This window comes from Nicotiana tomentosiformis, chromosome 2 (assembly GCF_000390325.3).
Source record: "Nicotiana tomentosiformis chromosome 2, ASM39032v3, whole genome shotgun sequence".
Taxonomy (NCBI): domain Eukaryota; kingdom Viridiplantae; phylum Streptophyta; class Magnoliopsida; order Solanales; family Solanaceae; genus Nicotiana; species Nicotiana tomentosiformis.
This window is the reverse complement of record NC_090813.1, coordinates 100,372,948-100,390,333: the sequence shown is the minus strand read 5'-3', so window position 1 is coordinate 100,390,333 and position 17,386 is coordinate 100,372,948.

Here is a 17,386-nt window from a genome sequence, read left to right as displayed (position 1 = left end):
TAAAACCAAACCAAACCAATTATGGTCGGGTTTCATTTTCCAATACCAAACCATATTGGATTTTTTTTCGGTTTGACTCGGATTACCGATTTGGTGCGATTTATCAATTTTCTTTGTACATCCCTACCCATAAGATAAGACCCAAATAAAGGAAAAGGATAATGGACTTAGCCCTCAGGTTTGGTGAGTGAATTTGCAGGCCTCAAAAATGTATCAACTTGGTGGAAAGTTGAGGATCCGAGCACATGATTTGGGCTTGGGCTTCTTGCTGGTTCTACTCTCAAATAACCTGAGCCTGCTTCATATTTTTCGATGGAAACAATTCGGTCTAGGCAGGAGGATTTTTAAAGATTGGATTAAATAAATAGAGGTTAATTACAAAAAAAGGTCGTTCAACTTATAGTTGATAATTTTTCCTCAACTTCATTAAATTTCTTATAATATCTTTTAGGAGTTTGTTTAAACCAAAAATTGGTGAAGTCTTGGCCCAAAAAATCAATACTATTCCATTAAAGAAACATATTGTTTACCCGAAAAACGGATAAAGTTGATATTGTACATAATTCTAAAGGTATGTGGTATATCTTGATACAAATCGTATAAGCGAAAATATCGAGTATTGACTATCAAGAATGAAAATACAAACAAGGTTAAAAGGAGGATGATTTATGAGTAAGCAAGATATAAATAATGTATAAAGCTCAAAATGATAATCTCTCAATATGGAGCATATGCACAGTATCTCAGTTATGGTGTCTTAATGTCTCAATAGTTATGCTTTCACAGAGATAATAGCCATCCCTCTTATAGTGGGGATCCTACCTTAGATATAATTAAAAATATATAGTGGGGAACTATGATAAATCAATGTTCCCCTTTTTTCTGTCGAGATTCTCTCCTTTAGTGCGGTTGTAACATCCCTGTCGATGTCCCTCTGGTTCTTAACTACCGACCTGTTTGGATGTACTAAACCGGAAGGGGCTCTTAGTTGGTCGTCCTCGAAACGGATCTTCGATTGATATCGATTGTGCACATCTGCCCAGGTCACGGCCGGATACTCGATCAAACTTTGTTTCAACTGACGTGATGCCATCGAACTCCGCTCGTTCAACCCTTGGGTGAAAGCTTGAACGGCCCAATCATCTGTGACCTGTGGCAATTCCATGCGTTCTATTTGAAATCGGGACATGAACTCCCTCAGCATTTCATTATCCCTTTGTCTTACCTTGTAAAGGTCCGATTTCCTCGTTGCGACCTTTATGGCCCATGCGTGTGCCTTTACGAAAGAATCTGCTAAGATGGCGAATGAGTCGATGGAATTTGGTAGCAGGTTGTGATATCAAATCATTACTCCCTTCGAAAGGGTCTCTCCGAATTTTTTCAACAGTAGAGATTCGATTTCGTCATCTTCTAAATTGTTACCCTTTATGGCACACGTGTAAGAGGTGACGTGTTCGTTAGGGTCGGTCGTCTCATTATATTTAGGAATCTCGGGCATGAGAAATTTTTTAGGGATCGGTTTTGGAGCTTCACTCGGGGGAAAAGGCTTTTGCACGAATTTTTTGGAATCCAACCCTTTCAACACTAGTGATGCCCCCGGGATATGATCGACCCTTGAATTATATGTTTCTATTTTTTTATTGTTTTCTTCGATCCGTTTTGTGAGTTCCTCTAGTATCTTAGCAATTTCGGGATTAATCCCCGATTCTTGCTCATTTGACCTTACTATAGTTGGCTCTGTTCTGTGGGTAATTTCTCGGGGTGGACTGGGCTCCGGTCTGCTCGGTACCTGGGTTTGACTCTACAACTGAGCTATCGCTACCTGTTGATCTTGCAATATTTCGAAAATCATACGCAAGCTGATTCCGTTTCGCTAACGTTATGGGTGTCTCGAACTGCAGATCGAGTACCACCATGAATGCTATTTTCAGGTTCAGAACGTTGGTTTGCCTTAATAGCCACATGCGAATTAACATCTGATAGTACTTCGACTCGGCCCCCAACGGCATCGACAAGCGGCCTTTCGGCCCTGGGCGTCAAGTTGTTGTTCTCACCTTGAAGGCCAGCTTCGTTGTCGACATGTAAGGCCATTAATTGAGAGTTTGTTGTTGCTAATCCGAAATCAAAGACACTTTCAACAACAAGCGTAAAATGATGTGCTTTGCAGATTTGTGTCAAATAACCACTGTTATCCTTATTCCCACGGTGGGTGCCAAACTATTTACCCGAAAAAACGAATAAAGTTGAATTTGTACGTAATTCTAATGGTACGTGGTATATCTTGATACAAATCGTATAAGCGAAAATATCGAGTATTGACTATCAAGAATGAAAATACAAACAAGGTTGAAGGGAGGATGATTTATGAGTAAGCAAGATGAAAATAATGTATAAAGCTCAAAATGATAATCTCTCAATATGGAGCATATGCACAGTATCTCAGTTATGGTGTCTTAATGTCTCAATAGTTATGCTTTCACAGAGATAATAGTCATCCCTCTTATAGTGGAGGATCCTACTTTAGATATAATTAAAAATACATAGTGGGGAACTATGATAAATCAACTTTCTCCTTTTTCCTGCTGAGATTCTCTCCTTTAGTGCGGCTGTAACGGCTCTTGTCTATAGTCTCGATATTGACTTAAGCTCGATACTGAATCGAGCTCGATATTGATTCGAGCTCGATTTTGACTTGAGGCCCGGTATTGATTCGGGCTCAGCATTGGTCGGTCTTTGGCTCTCGAGCTCGATAACGTTGCTTCGCATCATGGTTCGATTTGGATTCGAGCTCGATAATGACTTCGAGCTCGGATTGATCGGTTCCTAAAACTCGAAGCTAGGTAACCCGGCTTCGGATCTTATCCCGAAATTATGAAGACACTCTTCGGTCCATTATGTTCCCATCTCGACCAGTCGTACGAAGGGCGAAATCGGTTTCGACCGTATACATATATTAAACTGAAAAAAGCTTCCTGAAAAAAATCCAACTCAACCCAAGTTAAAAAACCTATATGTAGGGATTTCAAATTTCACATTTTTCGGAACTATTATATGCACTTCTTTAAATCCAATAATAACAACAAGATACCTAATGTAGTGTCACAAGTGAGATATGGAAAGGGTAGAGCGTAAACAAATGTTAACCTTAACTTTAAAACACATAGTGGTTGTTCCGGAGGACTCACTACTTTAAATCCAATCTTTTTAAATCAAGTCTAAGGTCTTTGCAACATTTTCACGCCAGCTTTCTTCCACTCTGATTCCATATTTCAATGAGAAGCTAACTTTTAGAACGTTCCCAAGTGTAACGGTTTTTAAACTTTTAGATTTTTTATGATTTATAACGATAAACATAGTGATCATTTCCAGCTTAGACGTGGGGAGGAGGGGTTGAGAATTGTGCTTACTAAATTAAGGAAACTACATATGGGTTGTTTAATTTGGGTTGGGGATCTTTGGATAAATTTTAGGATAAACAAGAAAAGTTCTGATTTTTTTTCTTTTTGTTTGTAAACATAATAAAAAAATAAGTGCATATTCTTCTTATATAATCTTGAATATATAATCCTCATAACTAACTTTTCTGTCCGAGGAGTATGTTTGAATTTAGTGCTGCGCAGTTGGGTTCTCTAACTCAACAGAAAAGCTAGTTATGAGGATTATATATTCAAGATTATATAAGAAGAAATCGACCAGAAACTCTTATATACTCCTCTCTCTTTACCGCATACATCCAAAACTGGACATAAGCAATGCAGATTGTTGCGGAAGCCGAATATATAGAGTGATTAAATCACAACTATTATATCTAAAAGTACTTAATAAATAGTAAATGAGACAATAATAAAAAGATCACCAGAAATTAACGAGGTTCGGCAAAATTTAATTTTTGCCTAGTCTTCGGACACAATTAACTCAAACTTTATTTCACTCCAAAAATACAAGTGAAATACTACAAGAGAGAATGAAGATTCAAATGCCTTAGGAGATAAGAAGGTAAGTGAGAAATGTTTACAAATGAACAAAATCTTTGCTATTTATAGAAGAAAAATGGCTTTAATAATGTCATGCATGACATCACATTAAGTGTGATCATGCAATGTAAATGCATGAAAAAATGCATCTACCAATTTTTTCCTAAAAGGAGGCTTCAAACGTTCACACTAGTTCACATTAATCTTGTCAAATTCAACAAATCTCCACCTTGGCAAGATGTCACTTTTTCAATTTTCTCTCACTGATAAATTTTGATTGTGTCTTCAACTTCAATCTTCAAAGTTCAACAATGTTGATCAAGTTCAAACAATGTTGAAACTTGATCGCAGTCACTACTTTTGTTAGCATATCAGCAGGGTTGTCTGTAGTCCGAATTTTCTGCACCATGACTCCACCTTCTTATATAATATATCGTATAAAGTGATATCGAACATCAATGTGCTTCGCCCTTGCATGCTAAACTTGGTTCTTTGCTAATTGCTAGGCACTCTGACTATCACAAAATAGTGTAATACTTTCTTAACCAATACCAAACTCTCTAAGCAACCCGTGAAGCCAAATTGCCTCCTTTACAACCTCTGTAATTATCATGTACTTTGCCTCAGTAGTAGACAAAGCAACCGTTGACTACAAAGTAGACTTTCAACTAACTGGTGCATTTGCAAAAGTGAAAACATAACTAGTAGTTGATTTACGCTTGTCCAAATCACCCGCATAATCTGAGTCACAATATCCAACCAGATATTGACTATCTTCCAGCTCAAAAATCAATACAACATCTACAGTATTACGAATATATCGTAGAATTTATTTCACAGCTTGCCAATGTTCCTTTCTTGGATCCTGCATATACCTGCTTACAACTCTAATAGCATGTGAAATATCAGGTCTTGTGCAAACCATTGCATACGCCAAGCTACCAACGGCATTCATATATGGTACTCTTGACATATACTCTCGTTCAGCTTTATTTTTCGGCGACATAGCATCACTAAGCTTAAAGTGAGGAGCAAGCAGAGTGCTAACTGACTTCGTATTATCATTCATGCCAAATCGATTGATTACTCTCTTCAAGTATTCTTTCTGAGATAGATAGAATTTCTTTAAATGTCTATCTCTTTTTATCTCTATGCCAAGAATTTTCTTCGCCTCACCCAAATCCTTCATCTCAAACTCCTTTCTTAGTTGAATCTTCAACTTCTCAATTTCCTCTTGATTTTGGAGCTATCAACATATCATCAACGTATAGGAGAAGATATATGAATGATCTGTCTATAAGCTTGCGCAAATACACACAATAATGGTATTTGCTTCTTCTGTACTTCTACCGCAACATAAACTTGTCAAATCGCTTGTACCACTGTCTAGAATATTGTTTCAATTTGTACAACGATTTTTCAAGTTTGAACACCTTGTTTTCTTTTCCAGTGACTTTGAATCCTTTTGGCTGAATCATATAGATTTCCTCTTCCAAGTCTCCAAGTTCCATCTAACTGAACTAGTTCCAACTTCAATTGTGCTACCAAAGTCAACAAAACTCTAATGGAGGAGTGTTTCACGACTGGAGAAAATATCTCATTGTAATCAATTTCCTCCTTTTGAAGGTACCCTTTGTCCACCAATCTTTCTTTGTAGCGAACGTCTTCTTGGTTAGAAAATTCTTCTATCTCTGCAAATACCCATTTGCATCCAATTTCTTTCTTGCCCTTCGGGAGATTGGCCAATTTCCATGTGCGATTCTGATAAAGGGACTGCATTTCTTCATTCATGGCAATCCTCTACTTATCTTCTTCTGAACTTTGGACTGCGTCTTTATAAGTGATAGGAACACCATCAGCGACAATTGAGGCTGCACAAGCCACCGTCTCTATGAGATGAACATGTTTTTTTATTGTTCGTTTTGGCTTGTTGGTTGTTATTGATTCAAGTTGTTGTTGGGGTTCCTGAGTTGGAACCTCCCCTTCCACTGACTCTTCTTCCAGGAAAAAATCTTCTATTGTTTCCTCGTTTTCTCCCTGTGTTGGGAAAATAAATTTTTCCCTCAAACTCCACCTGCTTTGAAGCACCATTAGTTTGATTGACATCTTCAACAGTCACCTTATCTGTTATGGCAGATTCATTAAAGGTAACTGTCACGACCCAAAACCACGTGACCGGCACCCGACGCGAGCGAACCAAACCATGTGATGCACCCAAATCATATGCATGAAAACAAATTTAATTGCGGAAGCTCCTTGAAAATCATATACATTTTCAAGTTAAGTGATAAAATATTTTCCAATTCAAAATCATACATGACGTCTTTCATGATAATAAAAATGTGACTAAGTAAAATAAATATAATTTCATGTATATCGTGTACAACCCCGTTATTACAACCTTTCACAACTATCTATGAAGCCTCTATACCAAGAATAGAACCAACGATTAGAGTAATTCCAACAAAATAAAATAAAAAAGAACATGATAGCTACCACGAGATAAAAGTGGTGCTTCATAATACCTCGAAAAGAGAGTTATCCTAGTCTGACCACATGCCACATATCATACATCATCCTGAAACATGTAAAGTAAGCAAGACCCTGGAAGGGGGCCCATAAAGGCTGAGTACACCACAACGGTACTCAATAAGTGTCACAGACTCTCTCTAACTTAAGTTCTTGGGACAACAATGCACTAATATTTGATATAAAACGATAAGAAATTTTATCATTTCATGACCTTTGTTATTTTAAATAACAACTAAGTGAAATATAACCCACAATATAAACTTTTAAAATATTTACATCAATCCAAGATTTTGGATAAAATCATACAAAATCATTATATTTTCTTTAAGTCGTCGAAATCACTTTTGGCTCCTTAGGCCTAAACATAAGAAAATCTTCATTACCTTTCACTGGGAGTATTATACCATCACCGACATAAGAAGGTCAACTAGGTTATGTACCTAGCGGCAAGTATCATATACCCTACTTGCTCAGGTCGTCTCATCGTAGTGCCGTACGAATCGACTCAGCTATGCTAATAATAGCACAAAATAGTACCCTCTCGAGGGAGAGCACTCTGTCGTAGTCTATACCACAAAGTGGCCATCTACGTCTACACCGACACGTGTAGTTTTATGACAACGAACACGATATATACGAAGCCAATCTAGGTGAACACAAGTAATTTCCAAAATATTTGATACTTCAAAAATAGATTTATTGCATAGTAGCCTCAAAGGATCTATTTTTATCAAATCATAGCATTTATAGAAAATATAAATCATTTGATCAAAATTTAAATAAATAACCTTTTACATGCTAAAGCTTTTAGTAATTTAACATCAATCTTTAAAATATACCACAAGTGTTATTCTGCTCATCAATTTCCAAAAGAAATACTTTCCATGAAAACTTATCTTTAGCACTCAAATATGTATACTCTTGTCAATATGTAGGTTTTGATAAAAACTTATAACATTTACCTTGAGTGCCATTTTGCCAATAAGATTTAAAATAAAATTTTATAAAATAACATAATATTTTAATACATGGAGACATCCGTACTTGTTTGTTCCCACAAGTACGAAAGCACATTTGCAAACAACTTAAGTATTAACTCGAAACATGCTTTTAGAGAAAGTCCATCAAGAAGAGTAAATTTTAATCAACTTACCTCGCTTTCGCTTTATTAACATTCACAAGCTTTCAATCCTCCTCCATCATTCTAATGTTGATTAAAATACTTGACATCACCAACAAGTCAGTATCTACAATTAGATATCCTAATTACATCAAAATATGACCTAAGATATTGATCAACATCCATATATGGTTCATAAGTTAGCTACAAACCTCCAACAACTCAAATCGCCAAATAGTTTTACATGCTAGACCATTCAACTTCATTCTTATATTTTAATACCCATTCATAGTCATTAATGATACTACATCAATTGTCTATTATCACCGAGTTAGTATTCATCGTCTTCTATAATCAATACTTGCAAAATATACAATTCGGGTGATTACTTAGTTGATCACTTCTATCTTTTTCTAACAAATAATTTCATAGGTTCATTGTATTCATAAATTTCATCGCCAAGATTACCATTCATCTTCTCTCTTATTTTCTCAAAAGTACTATTCATGCCATGAACTAGAGTTTTATAATCCAATCTTTCAACCATTAAAACTTGTAACAAATGCTTCAAATACTTCTAACTACTCATAATAAACGAGTTTGAAGCATTAAATTACCTTTAGTAGCTCAATCTTGAAAAATCACAACTTTGGTGATTTTAGTGTTCTTGAGGATTTGATGATGAAATCTAGCATTTAGATACAAGAATGATATTAGAACTCATGTATATTGAGTAAGAATCAATCCAAAATAACATTAACATCTTACCTTGGTTGATTGGACTTGATTTGAGCTTAAAATACCCCTTCACCTCAAGAACCCTACCCCCAATACTCAAAATACTCTCTCCCCTAACTTGGTATTTATAGGCCCAGAATTTTGGGTTTCGTACGCCGCCTTGGATGCTATGGCAGTACTTCACTGCCAGCCATTCTTTCGGACGCGGCCCCGGATGCTTCGCATCCGCAGACTCCTCTGCTAGCCTTTGGTAATTTGGTCATAACCTCTTGTAGGAATATCCAAATGACAAACGGTTTGAAGCATTATAAACTAGACTCGAAGATCGTTCATTTGATAGGTTGTCCATCATATAATTCGATATATATATATATAAAGAGAGAGAGAGAGAGAGAGAGAGAGAGAGAGGAGAGAGAGAGAGAGAGAGAGAGAGAGAGAGAGATATGCTCGTCTAAAGTTTGGTCTTGTGCGTACTCATTTGGAACTTTAGTCTATTATGTAATTTCCAAGTTGGCTTAGACTTAGGGCTCTCCTTAGTCCCCACATCACTTATAATATGCCTCGTATACTTATTATCATATCCAAATTAATATCCACCATATTAATAGTCCTAGTCTGCATAAGAAATAATATAATTAGCACACATCAACTTTCTTAAATGCGCTTAAGTATTTCAAAAACAATTTCGGGGTGCTACAGTAAGATCTCTGATGAATATAATTTTTCTTGTCTCTGGACACCATAAGCGGTATCCTTTGACTCTAGAAGTAATCCCCATAAATATACCTTTCTTTACTCTCGGATCTAATTTTGACTCTTTCATATGATTGTATGCAATTGAGCCAAATACATGCAAAAAATTATAATCTTCAGCAGGTTATCCATACCATTTTTCAAATGGTGTCTTGCCACCAATAGAGGAAGATGGTAGACAATTAATAAGGTGGTATGCATATGGTATTGCCTCAGCACAAAATTCTTTGCCCAAGCCAGTATTGGACAGCATACACCGAACTTTCTCCAGCAAAGCCCGGTTCATACGTTCTGCCACTCTATTCTGTTGTGGTGTATTTCTGATTGTGAAATGTCTCAAAATGCCATCATCTTCACAAATATTATTGTAAATATCATTTTCTGTATTCTCCACTGTTATCAGTGCGAAGACACTTTATCTTTCTACATGTTTGAGTCTCTATCATCGCCTTCCATTTAAGAAAAATTCTCAGCCCCTCATCTTTGATTTTAATAGTATATACCCACACTCTTCGGGAAAAGTCATCAATAAAGGTTACAAAATAGTGTTTCCCACCTAATGAAGGTGTTTTTGAAGCACCCCAAATATGAGAATGAACATAATCCAAAATACCTTTAGTATTATGGACTGTTGTTCTAAATTTAACCCTTGTCTGTTTCCCCTTGACACAATACTCACAAAACTCCAAATTGCAAGTCTTTACTCCTTTTAACAATCCGTGATCTCATAAAATTTTCAAGAATTTTTCTCAAGCATGTCCCAAGTGCATGTGCCATAGCTTGGTTACTTCTGCCTCCTTGTCATCACTGGATGTCACTGTCGCTGTCCCAATAATTATACTATCGTGATAGTGGTACATGTTATTATTTTTCTGAATTCCCTTCATTGCCACTAGTGCTCCGAAGCATATTGTCATTACCCCATTTTCTACGACGACTTTGAGCCCCTTTGACTCTAAGGCTCCTATAGAAATGAGATTTTTTTTCAATTCCGGTACGTATCGAACATCTGTTAATATTCTGATCAATCCATCATGGTTTCTTAATTGGATTGAACCAATACCATATGCGGTAAGGGGATTGTTATTTACGGTGTGAATAACTCCACATTGTCCTTCTTGAAAATTAACAAACCAGTCCATGTTGGGACACATATGATAGTTACAAGCTGAATCCATCAGCCATATGTCAGATGGTTTGAATGGCTCAGTAGTAACTAGTAAGAAATCAGAATCATCATAATCAGCTACATTTGAATCTATGACAGCCTTTCCATTGTTAGTTTTGGCCTTGTTTTTTAACTTTGGACAGTCTTTCTTCCAGTGCCTCTTTTCTCGACAAAAAGCGCATTCATCTTTACTGGGTTTTGATCTTGACTTTGATCTTCCTTTCTTCGTTCTCATCTGGTTTTGAGAACGACCTATCACAACCAGTGCTTCTCCTTCTCCACACTTTTGCTTTTCTCTCTTTCGTTGTTCATAGTTGTACAAGGCAGAACAAACTTCTTTGAGAGACACTTCATCATTCCCATGAAGTAGAGTAGTTTCGAGGTTCTCGTACTTATCGGGAAGTGAACTTAATAACATTACAGCCATATCTCCATCACTAAAAGTCACGTCTATATTCTGCAAATCTGTCGCCAACTTATTAAAGTTGGTGATATGATCATTCATTGTAGTACCAGGAATATATGTAAAGTGTAACCGTCTTTTTTTCATGTAAAATTTATTTTGACTGTTTTTCTTCAAGAATTTATCCTCCAATGCATTCCACAATTTACTTTCAGAAGTTTCTTTTGTGTATGGATACTTCTGTTCTCTTGCGAGGTAAGATCGAATAGTACCACAAGCAATACGGTTGATAATCTTCCAATCTCCTTCTCCGTTTTTATCTGGTTTCTTTTCTTCTATGGCAATATCTAGTCCTTCTTTAAAAAGGACATCAAGAACCTTAGCTTGCTACATCCCGAAATGTCCTGACCCGTAAAAAATTTCAACTGCAAATTTCGCATGTGACATAATTCTTATCATAAGCAAAGATGCCAACGACGTATTACTAACACCCGATGTGGACTCTTCATTTTATTATCTCCCTTTTTTTTTACATATACTATTTATTTGCTGACAGTACAGAACACCAAAGTAATTCTTTTCTGATGTAAAGTTCAGACTATGCTACAACCACAGTGCATACTAAGATAGAACATTGGCTCTGATATCAATTGTTGTGAAAGCCGAATATATAGAGTGATTAAATCATATCTACTATATCTAAAGGTAGCTTATAAATAGTAAATGAGACAATAATAAAAAGAACACCAGAAATTAATGAGGTTCGATAAAATTTAATTTTTGCCTAGTTCTCGGACATAATCAACTCAAACTTTATTTCACTCCAAAAATACAAGTGAAATACTACAAGAGAGAAAGAAGATTCAAATGCCTTAAGAGATAAGAAGGCAAGTGAGAGATGTTTACAAATGAACAAAACCCTTGCTATTTATAGAAGGAAAATGATCTTAATAATGTCATGCATGGCATCACATTAATAGCCTGTTTGGCCAAGCTAGAAAATCTGCTTATTTTGAGAAGTATTTTTTTCAAAAGTGCGAAAATAGTACTTTTGGAGAAAAAACAGTTTGTGTTTGACTAATCAATTTGAAAAGCACTTTTGAACAATAATTTGTGTTTGGCCAAACTTTTCGAAAAGTGCTTTTAAGTGTCAAATTATAAATAAGGACATGAAGAAATTTGCTTAATAGTTAATATTATATAAGTAGATAAATAATTATAAATATTTATTATTAAAGATAATAATTGAGTTTTTTTATTTTATTTAAGTAAAATATAAAAATAAAATTGAAAAGTACTTTATTCTTTCAAGATAATTTAAATATATCAAAAAGTCATTAAATAAATATGAAAGTTCATCCCAAAAGTCATTTTATATTACTTAATAGTTTAAACTAAGTAAGGTTATTTTGGTATAAATAATATTTTGCAAAGGGTATTTTTGGTAGGAAGAAAAGTCAAAATTACTTGTGCTTCTGCTTCCGAGAAGAAGCTACTTTTTTCTGCTTCTGCTTCTAGCCAAAAGCATTTTTTTCCCAAAAAAATCATGACCAAACACCTCAAATTAAGGAAAAAAAGTACTTTTAAAAAAAAAAAAAAAAACACTTTTGATTTGGAGAGAAGCTTGGCCAAACAGGCTATAAGTATGATCATGCAATATAAATGCATTAAAAAATTCATCTACCAATTTTTTCCTAAAATGAGGTTTCAAATATTCATAGTAGTTGATATTAATTTTGTCAAATTCAACACATTCCAGAGTTCAACATTAAACACATGAATGAGTTTGCTAGTACTTCTCATTGTCTACTTTTAGTACTGCATAGGCCTACTATACTAGTTTCAACCTATTAACTACTCTACTATCATTATCTTCTGTTTTTTGGCCTAGCTAGTTATCTAGCCAATTCAGAAACTTGCCAAGAATTCACACGTCTGAAAAAAAAAGCTGTAAATAATAAGGTGTGGTATTTTGAGAGTAAATGAGGAAACAAACAAATGTAACCCAAAATCTTTCTTCTTTCTTCTCTATTGCAGTGCAGATTTGGAGTTTTCTTTTTCCCGTTACTTTGTCCTTTCAGCTTTGAGCAGACACGTTGACCGGCTCAAAGTGCTGAATTCTGATCCATCTGTAATTGTCTTTATTGTATTTGTAACTGTAATAAATGCCACTTCTCACAAGTTACGACAACCAATTAATTAACTTATTGCACTCTATTGAGAGAGACTCGTTTGTCTACCACGAGCACGAAACTAAAATATAATTTTTTGGACTCAAAGAATCAAAATATGTGGAAAAAAAATTGGTGATTATAATATATATAACGTCCTTTTATAAGGCGCTATATCTTAACGGCCGTTTGCCCAGTTAAGTATAGCGCCCTTTTTTAAGGCGTTATATTTGAACTCAAACGGGCGGGAAGGTATAGCGTCCTCACTTAAGGCGCTATAGTATAACGCCCTTACCTAAGGCGCTATACTTATATAAATAATCGTCCCTTCCCCTTCAGCTTTTTCAGGTCGACAAGACAATACACATAACGTGGTATTTTATCGCGCTATGTTTCGCGTGATAATGATTCTTTCGAGTATAAAACAACTTGTTAAACTAAACCAAGTCATATGTATTTCAAAAACCTTTTGAATAAACATTACAATAACCATTTAAAAATGCCATTAACATTTAACAAGTGGTTCAAAAAGAGGCAAAAGAATGAAGGTAGTTCAACAGATCCCCATGGAACATGTCTTAACACTATCGATCCCTACCTTGAAAAAAATATGCTAGGTTGCTACACTAACTTGGTTGATGACAAGTGGTATGATGTTCTGCGTACCTTGGAAAATAATCCTATCAATATACACACTGATCTCAAAGTTGCAGGGCACATTATTGAGGGCGGAGCGCATTCTACAAAGACTGAAGGTATGCGAATTTGGGGCGAAAAACTATAATGGGTTCCCCTTTACTTAAAACGGTGTGATTACGAAGTACTATGTCGCTGACATGGGTTTGTTGTGCCACAAACACTGTCTGTAACCTTCCAAACAAACACACACAAAGATGAACCAGAAGTGATTCGACATTTGATGAAGGAGATTCTAGAGATGGAAAAGGTACTAGCTGTTCATCATGTAATAGATGATCTTAACTTCCTGGGAGGAACGAAGGCTCAGTACTGGAATTTATTAGAAAATGATAAAATACATAGAGACAATGATTATACTGTTTTCCCAACAGTTGTCGAGGGGGAAGGAATACCTAAGTTTCTACCATAGACGTTGGACGTAGCAGTCCCATATTGTTGTAGAAATTAAGCAAGTGATCTTCTTGATGATAGCAATGAAATACGAGAAATGTGTGTCAACTGGGCCTAGATTATGATGCCCTCGGTCCCGAATGGTACGTACACGATGTTGACGGAGAAGATGGAGACAGTGACAATGAAATAGTGCCAGACAACGACGATAATGGCGAATGACAATTTTTTTTTCTTGGGGTGTATGTTAAATTATTGTACTGAAGTATTAATGCTAAATATCAATAAGACTTAACCCCAATAGAAACACAATTTTATTTCATACATTCTGCAAGATGAACATGTACATACACTTATTATAACAAATTATTGAAATACAACACTATGGGTATCCTTGATAATTGGGAACATTACATGAACTTCCACTGGGAGCTGAATTACTACCGCTACCCAAACCAGCTGAAGGGCATATATGACGGTCGTGTCCTGTTTGCGAGCATATGCCACATTTACGCGCATAAACGGTATCACCAACATCCATTTGGTTTCGTATACGCGTTCTTTTTTGCACTTGTCGTTGACGCAAATACTCCTTGTTACACACCATTTTAAATGGTTTCGGCGGCCAATAATGCTCAGCACCCACTGGCTGCAACTGTCCACTATAGGTGTTTAAGTATGCAGCAATACTATATTCTTTATCAACGTAGCTGGTTGTCGCGAAACCTGTATGTTGAAAGCACTTCATGGAATGTGAGCACGACATGTGGTAGATGGACATTTCCCACAAGAGCATAACCTTCTGGCTTCATCTACGGTGTGTGTACTATTCCCCCGATTTTGATGGATAGCAGTGCGAACTTCAAAAATATTTCGCTCGTTGCAATACTGTAAATATGAATGCCAATGTGCTCGCCTCCTGTATTTCTCAGATTTTTTCATTGGTATTGGCATAAATTCAACACCCTTTTTCCATCAATGATGATGCACCTCTAGTCCTTTCAACAAACCTCTCCGCCATCTGCTTGAATGACATCCGCACCATGGCAGTGACAGACAATCCACGTGCAGACTTCAATAACCCGTTGAAAGATTCTGACACATTTGTAGTCAGAATTTCCCATCTCCTCCCACCATCCGCATGCAAAGTCCACTTGTCAAGCTCATGTCGCATCAACCAAAGATAGGCTCCTTGGTCTTCCTGCCTGATCGATTTCATGCGCCTCCTGAATTTACACTCTTAGTGATCTGTTGCATCCATCTACATTAAATCATGCAAATCCTTGTTGGGATGTGCCTTCTGAAAATTGGCCTTCAGGTGCCTCACACAGTAACGGTGGTAGGCATACGGTTCCTACCATGCAAGCAAATTCTGTACAGAACTTAAAATACCGCCATGCCTATAAGATATTAGACAAATACCTGAACATTGTCTAACAATGTGCTCCTTCAAGTGGTTCAAAAATAGTGTTCACGTCTCTTGGCTTTCATTGGCACAAATAGCAAAAGTTAGGGGAAATATACTTCCATTACCATCTACTGCAATGGCGATCAACAACTTAATATTATACTTTCCATATACATGAGTGCCGTCTATGGATATTATCGGCCGACAATGCACAAAATCATCAATTGTTGATTTAAATGCCCAGAACACATATCTGAATATATGTTCTGGTATTCTCGAACTCCGCTCAAGCTTCCATTCAACATCAGTCCCGAGGTTAAAGTGTTGCAATGCGGCCATGTACCTGGGTAGAGATGCAAAGGACTTATCCCAGCTACCATAAACCATTTCAAACGCACGTTTGTGCCCGAGAAATACCTTTCTTTTGGTAATGGAACACCCATATTCCTGATGGACAGATGTTATACACTCTTTGATCTTGTACCTTATGGACGCTTCAATGTGTGGAATCAAGACAAGAGAAATTAAGTCAACATTCAAGTTAAAATGATTTCAACTGAATGTGTCTATTTCACAATTGTGGGTGCCAATATATTTACCCACAACCCACATATTTGCTTTCTTCTTCCTCGCACGCAGCATCCAATTATAACCCGTAAACCATCTACGGCAAATAACCTTGTATACATCCGGAGATGACTCTGCTACCGTGATCTCACGACACTCTTTTACGCTGTACATTCGCACCGCCCTGCTTAGGCGCGCTTTATCAGGAAAAAGTATGCCCTTTGACAACACCGTTGCTCTAGATTCATCCTACATTGGTGTCCGAATTTAGTCAATATCCCTTGTGAGGGCATCCACATCCGACATACTTGACAAATGATCAAGGTAGGGAATCTCCCTTGAATGAAACGGCACGTGGGACTCGTACGCTCTTGGTCTAACGGGAGGTGGAGCATGCTCTCTCGTCAAATCAGGTTCAACATTCTCTTCCTCCTCATCATCACCCTTATCAGGGAAAGGTGTGTCATCTCCAGACTCATCGGCATTGTTGTCATAATCACTATTCTCTTTCTGACTCTGCGCATCTGCCAAATCCCGATTAAATATGTCGTCTTCGGGCAATTGAGTAAGGACAAGACCTTCAAGTTGCTCGTTTTCACTGCACAACCAACAAACTAATGAGTTACTCAAATTGATCCAAACTTTACATAAAGCTTTATCACTTCACTTACAAATCATAATGTGTTGATATCCTATGATGGACATTATCCTATTGGTGATGACTCCCGGATGGACCACCATGATCCAACACACCAAAATTAGGCATATTCCAACTGGGCGTTGGTTCATAACTTGTAAAATTCATATCTGACTGGTACCCCCTGTGGAATATATGAGTGTTAATACAAATTCAATACATCAAAAATAAACATCGTAACACAAAGGAAAAATGAAGTTTACCACTCGGCTTATGGATTATGTAAACTAGGGGAGAAATTATTTCCTCGCTCTTCATTCGCCCATGGAGATAAGTTTAGATCAGGCCAAGCTCTTTCACCCGGAACCTGTTCGGCTAAAACTGCTCCAAAATAACCACCCGATGACTGAGGAATATCCCTACTTTGCGCAATCTCATTATTGCGAACGTCTTCAGCCTTGACGTACATTTTCAACATTTTTATCACAAGAAAATTCCGGTATTCATCTGGAGTCTTCAAAAAATCTCTCATAGTTTCATTGTCTTCGATGTTAAACTCAGCATAACAAGCAACCCCTTGCGAAGTGACAGAATACAGATATCTTCCGGTTACTTTAATATTCACTGAACGTTTGCTCACACTCATTTTTTTACATAACAACAATACCAATGTATCGTACTCCATTGTAAGTGACAACTTAACATGACACTGTGGAGATAAAATATAGCTTACTGAGTTATTCGCCACCACAACCTCACCCCCAAATATAATGAAACCCTAATTTTTCGCTCTTTAGATATTATGACAAAATGCAAAATAACTTAA